We start from the raw sequence: 11260 nt of genomic DNA, 5'->3' as shown, positions 1-11260 counted from the left end.
TCACTATGTAGATTAGTACAGCCTTGGGAGAAAGGGCAGAGGAGATGGGAGAGGGCAGAAAGAAAGCTGTGTAGACAAGGGCATAATAAATTGCTACTAATTATTTTTCTCATCACTGACAAAATGCCCGAAAGATACAATAACTTTGGTTCATTGTTTTGGATCCCATTCATTTTGGTGGGGAGGGTGTGGTGACATGAATTTTCCAGACCTTGGCATCAGAAAAGTGTGGTGCATCTTATTTTACATTTCGATGGGTCAGAAAGCAGAGACAAGATTAGAAGTAGAACTGAACTATAATTCTCAGTGTCTTCATTGGCCTACACCCCTACTATCTTAGCCCTGCACCACAGCCTCCAAAACTGCACCATCATCTGGGAACCAAGTATTCAAACACACAATATCAGGAGAGAGTAGGGTAGTCTCTGTGACAAACCTAGCCATGTAGATTGAAGCCCTTAGAATCAGGCTTTAGGGATTTGCAGGATTAGGTGGAAGGGTTTGAGGATGTAATCTGGGGAAGTCCTTGAATGTTGTAAACAGCCTTTAATGGTCCATGTCTACTGAAAGCTAAGACAACCAGAATGGTCACAGAGATGTGAATAGCAAGGAGAATGCTCACAGGTTCAAGACTCTTCTGGACTAGAGGTTGTTCATGTTATGTTCTGCCTATCTTATCCGAATTTGAAGGAAGCGGAATTTAAAAGTAATAGAGTAATTTATTCGACAAAGAAACTTTCAAGATGGCAGAACATGATAGCATCCCAAGAGGTAGCATGGTGGTGCCCGTTGCACTTAGCTGGGTTTATCATGAATGTTCAGGAGGAAAAAATGCAACACAATTAGATATAATACATTGGCAACTTGTCACGGTTATACCAGCTCAGATGTATTTAAAGTTGTGAGCTGGTAGACAAGCAGGGGTAAGGAGCATTAGGGACATTAAAAGGAAAAATGAACACATTTTTACAATCCGTGCTTGCTTCAGACAAGGTCAGGGATGACCAAACCTGACAGAGCTCACCTAATACCACTGTAGGGAAGCTATTTCGAGGGCCAGAGTCTCCAGTTTATTGAGCATACAACGAAAGTGCAAGCATAGTTGTAGGACTTTCAACAAAAAAGGAACACCTGGACAAAGTGTGCTGTGACAGTAATACCCTGAGAAATTAGGGTCACCTAGGGAAGTGTTTTTCAAACTTCAGCCACGCAGACACACAGAGGCTGCTATAAGCTATGATAAAATGGGCCCAGGCAAAACCTGAAGCCGGCAGCAAGACTTGGCAAGGTCATGGAAGCTTGCACCAAGGTTATGGAAGATGAGGCCAGTGGTGTGTGTGTTTGGTAGGGCTGGGGTTTCTGATTAAAACTTCTGAGAGAGCTACATGTGAAGCTGTGAGGATGAAGCCCACATTGCAGAGGAGACTACTGAATATCAGAGATGCGAATTATGGGATGGATATCTTTTGAGGAATGCTTTAAACACAGAATGAAGCTGGCTCAAGAGAGAGCCCAGTTAGCTTCAGATTTCAGCAGGGATAACGAAGGCTGAGGAACATCAGCTAACATCACCAGAAGCGCTGGATACTAGACACAGCACTATGAGGTCTGATGTTTGGTCTTTAGGGTTTTAGCATTCTTTTGCTTTGGTATTTTCCTTCTATGGTATTTTCATTCTTCCCCTTCTGAATGGGGATGTTTGCTTTATGCACTATATATTATAAGTATGTAGTTTGTTTTTATTTTATATAAATAAGATCGTTTAGTTTATTACAGCTAAAAATGTGCCTTGAATCTCAGTATAGACTTTGGACTTAGGAATGGTATTGAGATGACTGTTAAGAATGTAGAGAATCAGTGTGATCAGATTGATCTAAGATGATGACTGTAAAACCAGGAACCACCCCAACCACTAATCCCCCACGGGGGAAGAGGAACAAACAGTCTAAGCAGGAGGCTGCTAACCCAGAGCACTGTATTAAACATCCTCTACAGAACCGGTGGGCACTCTGGTTTCTAAAAAATGATAAAAAACAAAACTTTGCAGGCAAACCTTTGATGGATCTAGAAGTTTGATACTGTTGAAGACTTTTGGGCTTTATATAACCATATCCAGATGTACACTAATTTAATGCCTGGCTGTGACTACTCACTTTTTGTTTTCAAGGTTTATTTATGTATTTTATTTGAGTGCACCATAGCTGTCCTCAGACAGACCAGAAGAGGGCATCAGATCCCATTACAGATGGTTGTGAGCCACCATGTGGTTGCTGGGAATTAAACTCAGGCCCTCTGGAAGAGCAGTCAGTGTTCCTAACCACTGAGCCATCTCTCCAGACTACTCACTTTTTAAGGATGGTATTGAGCGTAGGTGGGAAGATGAGAAAAACAAGCGGGGAGGACGATGGCTAATCACATTGAACAAGTAGCAGAGATGAAGTGACCTCGATCGCGTTTGGCTAGAGACACTGCTGAATCTTTTGTTGAGAATCTTTTGATGACTACAGTGATGACGTGTGTGGAGCTGGTGTCAATGTTAGAGCTAAAGGTGATTAGATAGCAATATGGGCGACTAAATGTGAAAACAGAGACGCAGTCACACACTTAGGGAGAGTGTACAAGGAAAGGTTAGGACTTCCTCCAAAGACAGTGGTTGGTTATCAGTCCCATGCAGAATGCAGCTACAAAGAACGGCTCCACCACTAAAAATAGGTTTGTTGTTAAGAAGACACCTTCTGAGGATTCTCACAGGAGACTGTGTCACCCAGTCGAGACTGGGAGCTGAACCAAAGCCTCACTGAAGCAGAGTGGACTGCGAGGAAGTAGATTCCATTCAAGTGTTGCTAAGATATGAGACAAGTCTCACTCGCCTTTGTCTTTACTGCTGTGTCCATTCTCCTCCCCCACCCCCAATGTTTGCTAGTGTGTCCACTATCCCAATCAAAGAATTACAGTATACGTCACCCCAGAATGCACAGGTGTGTTCCTGTCCTGCTCGGCAACAGCCAGTTAGCATCACCACGACACACACATCTGCCTTTCTACAGTATTCCAGAAGAACTTGCATTTCTATCACCTTAGCAGGAAGAGATCTGGTTCTGTCCCACTCCATGCACGAGCGGGCTTGGCTGGTGTGAGAGTCTGAGTACAGCTGTCTAGCAGCCTTCCGTTTCCTGTCACAGCATTGTCACATTGTCCTTGCTGTCTTCTTGCATTTGCTTCCCTTCTAGATAACATCAGTGATTCTGATTTCAGTTTTTCATTCCTTTTGCTTCTGTTTTTTTTTTTCCTCATGTGACATTGGTGAAAGATCCAGGAATATGACAGAAAGTTGGAATAACCATTAACTTTGTGCAAAAAAGGGAAAGGAAAGGAATCTGGAAGTTGACTGAGTTTATTGTCCATTATGCGCTAGCTGTGATCTTACGGCAGCCAAGGGTGGAATGGTTTATAGGGTTATGTGTTGCAGTGGGTGCACTGTGATGTACCTGTGATGCAGCGGGTGGCACTGTTTGAGAGAAAACATTGAAGACTATAGCATAGCTAGCAGAAGTGGGTTGCCATGGGCAAGCCTTGAAGGTGATACCCAGTTCTCTGCTTCCTGATCAGCCAAGATGTGACTCAGCCGCACGAAAAAGGACACGATTTCGGACCAAGCTGTAGCGGCTATATCCAAGAACAGTGGGTCTCAACCTGTGGATCACAATCCCTTTGTGTCGGGGGAATCAAATGATCCTCTCATGGGGTTATCTAAAAACATCTAATCTACCTAATATCAGATATTTACATTTGGATTCATACCAGTCGCAAAATTACAGGTATGTAGTAGCAATAAAATTCATTTTAGAGTTGGGGGGTCATTACAACATGAGGAACTGTATTAAAGGATCACAGCCTTAGGAAAGTTGAGAACCATTGATCTAGAATCATGCAAGCCCAAGTACACCTCTGTTCCCTTAATTTGCTTGCTTGGCATTCTGTCACAAAACCAAGACGACCAATAGGACGGATGTAGAGGGAACTTACATTAGACAAGCTAAGCTTTTGCTGGTATCTACTTTGACTCCAGCACACCACAGGCTCTCTGTTTCCCTGGCTGAGCCGCAGAGTTATTTCTGGAGTTTCAGCAGTTCCTCAAGTGCACACGGTCCTCTCATAGGGATCTTTGTCTATTAACTTCCCTGACTACATGAGGCCCATCTCTTTCTTGTCTTGGAGAAACACTGCAGAAGTAAATCCTATTGCCCACGTTCTGTTTTCTAAGGATGTCTACGATGGAAAGCAGCAGCAAGTTCCTCAGACCCCACAGTGAATACTTTGTTCCAGGTTTTATGGAGAAATGAAGGAAGTGCCTGTCTCCTAGACTCAGTATCCACTGATCCTGGATGCCATGCCAAAAATCTCATAGGTAGGGCAAAGCCCCTTGAAGCCAGTCTTATTCTAGATCTTCTCTCCATTGACCAGCCTGGAGACCAGACAGTGGTGACTACATGGACTGTCCCACTGTCCTCTTTCATACTGTCCTGTAGGCTGCATAACATAGAAGCTTCCTCTCAACGGGCTATATTCTCCATGCAAACTAATATTTAGTAATTGTGTATCCAGAAAAACCAACCTTGTCTAACCAGACATGTCTTCATTTGGTTCAGCCAAGATACCTACACACACACACACACACACACACACACACACACACACACAAACACACTCACACGCATGTGTCCTAACCCCCCAAACCCCCACAACACACATACATATAGACAATCTCAAACACACACACAGAGACTCAAACCCCCTTCCCCCCCACACACACACCATGCCACAGTATAAACCATTCTCAGACTTTGACCTCTCCCTAGCTGTAGGCTCTATCCTGTTGGGTTTACACATATAAATCTTCCTTCTATCTTGATCTAAAAACCAAAATCTTTGATAGACTATTTTTTCTCTAATTTCTACTACCATAACTCTCCCTTTTCAAAGCCACTTTTTAAAAACTTAATCACGGAATCTTGTTGACATGTATTTTAAATATATCAGCACTCCTTGACTTTTTATATAGGGTATAAACTAAACATAACCAAAAAATGTTGGGATTGAATTATGCCTCAAAAAGAGACCTGCTTGAGTCCTAAACTCCAGTTACTTGGAATAGAGCACTACATTGAAACAGGAAAGTCCAGTTAGTAAGTCACTAGGGTAATTTAATTCACCATGGCTGTTATCTTCACAAAAAGAGATGAAATCTGAGCAAAGGCATGATCAAGAGAAACGCCATGTTTAGAAGAAGTAAAAAAAATTATAGCGAGGCCTTGGCAAGGGAAGGTATCCACCAGTGCCTAGCAGCCCATTAGAAATCATTGGGCTTAGACATGAAGCAAATTTCAACTTGGCACTCCAAAGATAGAACCCGTCTGCTGACTTAACCTCAGAATTGTGAGACAGCCTGTCTCCCTCACTCAAACCACCCAGCTTCTGGTACTTTGTTATAGGATCTCTCAGACAAAAAAAAAAAAAGAAAAAAAAAGAAAAAGAAACTTTTTCCAATACTATGGTTTTGTCTTGGGTTTCAAGGATGGAAGTTAGGGTCTTAAGGACACCAGTCAAGTGTTCTAGCTCTGAGTTAGATCCCTAGTTTATTGATAAGTTGGTGGATTTGATTGCCCTTCCCCCTACTGCCTCCTCCTCCATTTGGTTCTCATCAGCATAGAGTGTTTGATACACGAACCTTTTGAGCACTGATTCTCAACCTGTGGGTTGTGACCCCCTGGGGGTCATATATCCAATATCCTGCATATCAGATAATTATGTTAAGATTCATAACAGTAGCAAAATTACAGTTATGAGGTAGCAACAAGACTGTTTTAAGGTTGGGGTCATCACAACATGAGAGGAACTGTGCTAACGTGTCACAGTGTTAGGAAGGTTATGAACACTGCTTTCAAGGAACAGTCCTGAACCCACTTACCTCTACTCTGTAAGTCTGAAGTTTTCTTCTGGGTTCAGAGCCCACGCTTGCTTCTCTATTTCATTCACCCACAGCACATGTCATATATATTCATTGTCTTTTATTTCTGATTAAGCTCAAATCAGTACAACACACAGCTAAATCAGTTAGTACATGCTAGTTAAACATCTCTTGAATTTATCCAGGTCAGTGCCAGCTTCAGAACCATGGACATTTTGCACTAGATAATTCCTGAGGGAGCTCTCTGGTACTTCATAGGATATCTTTACTCATCATCCTTTACAATATCCTTACCCATGACCCACTAGATGCTAGTCACATATAATCTTTCAATCGTGTTACTTTACAAGTGTCTCCAGCTGCTCTTGAGTGACATCTGAAAGCCAACTTGCTCCCCATTGGAAACGACCATTTTAGGAACCCAGAAAGAAGCGCACTTCTAATGTGCTCTAGAATCTAAACAGAAGGAGTGGCAGATGCCCGTGGATTAGGTGTCCCAGAAGTATGTTGCTTGTGAAATACAGTGGATAATGTGCAGATGGTAGGAGCTGAAATCAGCGATGAGGCTGTGGTGCTTGAAAAATCACATGCTAGAGGAGGGCCTTAACTTTAGATATGGACAGGAAATGACACTGCGATGCTTGAAAGTCACATGCTAGAGAAGGGCCTTAACCTTTAGATATGGACAGGAAATGACACAGTGATAGCGGATGGAGTGGGCATGTGACGGAGAAGTCTGGACTGTCCATTATATGACTATAAGGAAGGCTTATGATAGGCCGGAGGAGATTAGTGTCTATGTTAAGTTGCCACTCCTTTTTCTATTCTTAATGATGCTTTGATATTCTTCCAACTTGACAAATTGTTTCTTATAGACCTAAAGATCCAAATAAAATGAAAGAAAGTAAGGTATTTCACTGATTGCTATGCCAGTGTGGAGATCAAAGAAGTGCCTGAGATGCAGGGGAGGAGCATGACCCTAAAAGCGTACAAAGAACAGTTTGGATTCACATGTGCTTTGCTGCTATGAAGGATTTCCTCGCATGACCTTGGGAGGTGACGTGGGACTCTGAGCTCTCTCTGGACACCGCTCTCTTCTTCCTATAACAGAGGAGATTTGAATTTTTAGCTTTTGCATCGAGGTTTGCATGTGGAATAAAAATAGTGGCTATGATATGGAGACTAACTTTTGGCCAAAAGAAACCTATATGAAGTTATTTTTAGAGGGAGAAAGCAATTTTTTTTTCCCTTTTGCCAGGACTTGAATACAGACCTGGCCAGAAAGTGAGGAGCTATTTTACCTGGACTCAAAACTCACACTGAGGATGGTAGAGGAGAAAAAGAAGGTTTTATAGTGCCAAAGAACAGGAGCCAGCAACTGGTTTTTGGTTTGTTTTTGTTGTTGTTTTTGTTTTTGTTTTGTTTTGTTCTTAAAAAGGACTCTATAAGAACAGATTTCTGATTTGTAGACTTACAGGACTTTGCCACCACTAATCGATCCTGTCATTCAGAGTGATAACAGTCATAAATAATTGGTGAGTTCTAATACATCCATGGTGGTGGGTCTTTCCTTGGCCATTGACTTAGCTTTCTTGAGTCATTTTGTTATCACCCCATCCCAAGAAACATCAAGGGAACTTGTTCTGTTGTGTTTCCCCCACAACTGACTCAAGCTAGTCCCCCCCCCCATCGGTGCTCCCCAGGTCAGTATGGCTGCCTGCCAAGGTCTGCCTGGTGGGGACTTGAATCACCTGGGCAGGCAGTGGATCAGAGCTTAAAGAAAAAAACAAAACAAAAACAAACAAAAAACCCACATCTCTTCCATGAAGGCCTCTAAAGTCACCAGAGAGCTGTTCTGTGCTGACTGAGAGGAAAGAAAAGATAAAAGCAAAAATCGAGTAATCTAAGGGACACAGTAAATATGTACAAAATACTTAATCAATGACCAATTGGAGAATTGTATTTCCCTGAGTTAGAGTTCTTATTTTTTTACACAGTTTCTTTTCTTTTTTTAATTCAAACTTTTCCCCCTCCACATCCAGCAATTGCCATCTGTTGCTGAATGTCTGCGGCCACATGCTCAGCTTCCTGTTTATAAACGAGCAAGCGCTGTTTTTAGTGAGTCAGCAGATTATGTTCAGCACTGAAGTGCAGTAAATGGTATCAAGGCCCAGGAAGTCTGGGGGGACTGGAGCAGGGGTTGTGAATGGCCTTCCCATGGAGGGGAACCAGATTTCACAGCAAGAAACTGTGCAGTGCTAAAATTAGTCAGCCAGTGGGGTTGGCTGTTTCTCACCTAAGTTAAAGGCTGGACCCCTGCCATAGATAAACAAAGCTAGCCATTGTTTGATTAAGGTGTCAAAGACAGATTTTAGCAAGGAGCAATTATTGAAATGGGGGGGGGGGTGTTTGTATAAAATGCTATGTGGGTTTTCTCCCTGGGTTAAGAGGAGACTAGGCAACATCTACCATCTTCTAAGGTGTCAGTAATAAAACAAAGTTCTGTTACACCTGCTTCCACTAAGGAGACAACAATTTACAGAGTGTGGGAGACAGGTTACTGACAGAAGTGTGGGTGCCCCCACCTCCGAAAAGCAGCCATGCTGGAATGACACCATTCTGCATGGGCGATGGCTTTGAAGAGACGTTTTCTATTTCTTAAACATGGCAGCTCGGGTCTTCAGGCACGCACTTGCTCCTTTAAAGGCACGATTACACCCACTTTTAGACTTCTATGAGAAGGTCCCCGGTGTTCTACTCTGTTATCCCAACACAGCACCACCTCTCTAGCTTCAAAGGGGGGAGAGTTAGTCAGTGGGTTTTCATAACGGAGGGGGAAGGGCATGTTGTAGAAGACCTTGTGATGTTGAAGATACCACTGTGGTCTACAATAGTTACTTGTATGTCACTGTGCCCCAAACCTGACTGAAACAATTTCAGGGAAGAAACATTAATTTTGGCTCACGGTTTCACAGTCCAGTCTGAAGCAGAAATTTCTGGATTCTTTGGAAACTCAGTTATGTCATAAGATGGATGTTGTGCTGACATGTGAGAGAACATATGTTTAGAAAGACTATAAATATGGACTTGGCCATCTTCTCAACTGTATAGATTTTGAAACTGAAAAAGAATTCAAAGTGAAAGGCTAATGGCACATCTATGACGATCCTGTTCGTCTTTGTAAGGTTTATGTCTTCTTTTTAAATTATTACTATTAATTGTTACTATTTTGTTATCACACACTAATAAACACAGTAGTTAAAAAAACAAGAATAAAAATATGACCCATAAATAGTGGGAGGAGGCTCTGACATTGGCTAGTTTTCTATTGTGTTGCTGGTTTCTCTTATTATGACTTGGTAGAGAGTAACTCACCAAAGAACATCTCATAATATTCTGGCAGCTTCTTGCAACTTCGGAGGACTCAGGTTTGGAGCCTTGTGGTTTCTTCTAGATTGAACTGCCATTGCTGATTCATGACTCCCAGTCACAAATTGCCAATAAGACTGGACTGAAGCTGCTGATTCATGTTGGTGTTTTACTAGAGGCCTGGACTGCTGACAATAAAGACTGGAATAGCCCCCAAAAAGTATTTCTACACAGGTCTACTTCCCCTATTTCCTATTAATCTTTCTTTTCCACTACCTATTGAAGGATTTAGGAACCCTTATTAAAGTAGGTTTTAAAAAATATAAGCCTATGACAGTCTGTCATGGGGTGGGCAGGCTCATCTTTGGTGGCGGGAGCATGAGGTAGCATCTTGTTCCTATGATAGCTTATCAGAATGCAGAGAGATCTAGAAAGAAACAAGGCCTAGGCTATGCCCTCAAAAAATCTACCTCTAGTGAACTACATCATCAGCTGGGTGACACATCCTAGTGGCTGTATGAGCTCCCCAAAATAGCTTTACAAGCTGAGGACTAAGCTTGTACATGCTGGGGACAGAATTGGGGTTCTAGTATTTTCATCAAAGACCCACACTCAATGCCCTGACTTCCTTCTATTAGGCCTTGCCTCATAAAGATGGCACCCAGCATGACCACAGCCTGAAGACACGTGGTCCTCAAGAGGGCCCTTCAACATTATAGCTTGAAGAGCTGAGGGCAGGAGAGACCAGAGCTGCTTTTTCTGAGGAGTTCACTGTCTATTTCCAGTGATTCTATAGGGTAACTGAAGGTCCTGATGAGGGTTGTAGAGAAGCCAGTAATGAAGTGACTTACTTAATGAAGCATGGCATTAACCACTGCATCCACATAGCCTTTGAACAGATCGGAAAATGTGTTCTGATCCAAACTGATTGAAATAGAGATTATGTCAAAGAATTCATGGGTCTTATGATGTTAATTTAATAAAAGGTGTTAATAAATGATGTTACTATGGAAATGGGGAAGAAGAAGTCATATGTGCATGTATACACATATGTAAACATACATATGTAATTATACATATACATACACAATCCATATATAGTATACATGAATATTTGAGTTACTAGAATAATAAATAAAATTAATATAAAAATATCCTTTTATGGAATCTTCAGTTACTTCCTCCACACAGTTATTAAGTCTCTCATTAATTCTCCTCCATCCTGTCCATTCTGACTGATGCCACATGCTATACTAGGCCCCAGGACACCCTCAGATCACAGCTCTCTAAATGATGTCCTCTGGTGTAATAAGAGGCCTAGACCCAGGCAGTTTTGCACAGCAAGTTCTACCAGCTTCCTTTGCAGTGGAGCATCATGAAAGGGTAAGAAGTTCTGTGTTGCTCTCTTCCCCTACAGCTTTTTGCAGGCCACTGAGCCAGCCTTCCTGCTAAGGGTCCCAGGCAGAGGCGCCTCATAGAACAAAACATTTATTCCAACCATGTACCAGAACTGCCTCTGTTCGATGCCGAGACACAGGTCACACATGAGTCACTGACTCCTCTGGATCAGGACCCCTCCTGCAGAGATTACAGACAGACCAACTGAGGTGTGTCAGCTTCTCAGTTATAGAAGCAACCTGGCCTACAAGATTAAATGGGCCAGACTCTGCAGATAGCAACTTCCAGCCTTTTGATGCCGTTCTTTAATGTGTTCATTTAATTCCTTCTGAGGAAAAGGGAAGGGTTTCCTCTCCACTTCTGACTTGCCCTTTGCAGCTTTATGATCCGCTCTAATCTCAGAGCTTCTTTGCAGCCCCAGTGAGACAGAACTGGCAGGCTTTCCAGTACTAATTGTGTTTTCTTCCCTGTCCCCTGTGTATGAGGACAAGGAAAACTTGCTTGGTATAAAGATGCTATGTCAGG

At 42.4% G+C, this 11260-nt stretch overlaps 1 pseudogene across 1 annotated transcript; it reads left to right on the top strand.

Moving 5' to 3' along the window:
- Positions 1-1878: 1878 nt before the first annotated feature.
- Positions 1879-2785, top strand: LOC308433652 (eukaryotic translation initiation factor 4E-like; annotated as a pseudogene). The gene is made up of 2 exons: positions 1879-2177; positions 2338-2785. The product of its transcript is annotated as a eukaryotic translation initiation factor 4E-like (transcript).
- The last annotated feature ends 8475 nt before the right edge of the window (positions 2786-11260 follow it).

This window comes from Micromys minutus (assembly GCF_963924665.1).
Source record: "Micromys minutus genome assembly, chromosome: 20".
NCBI classification, from domain to species: domain Eukaryota; kingdom Metazoa; phylum Chordata; class Mammalia; order Rodentia; family Muridae; genus Micromys; species Micromys minutus.
This window is presented reverse-complemented; position numbering and strand designations above follow the sequence as displayed.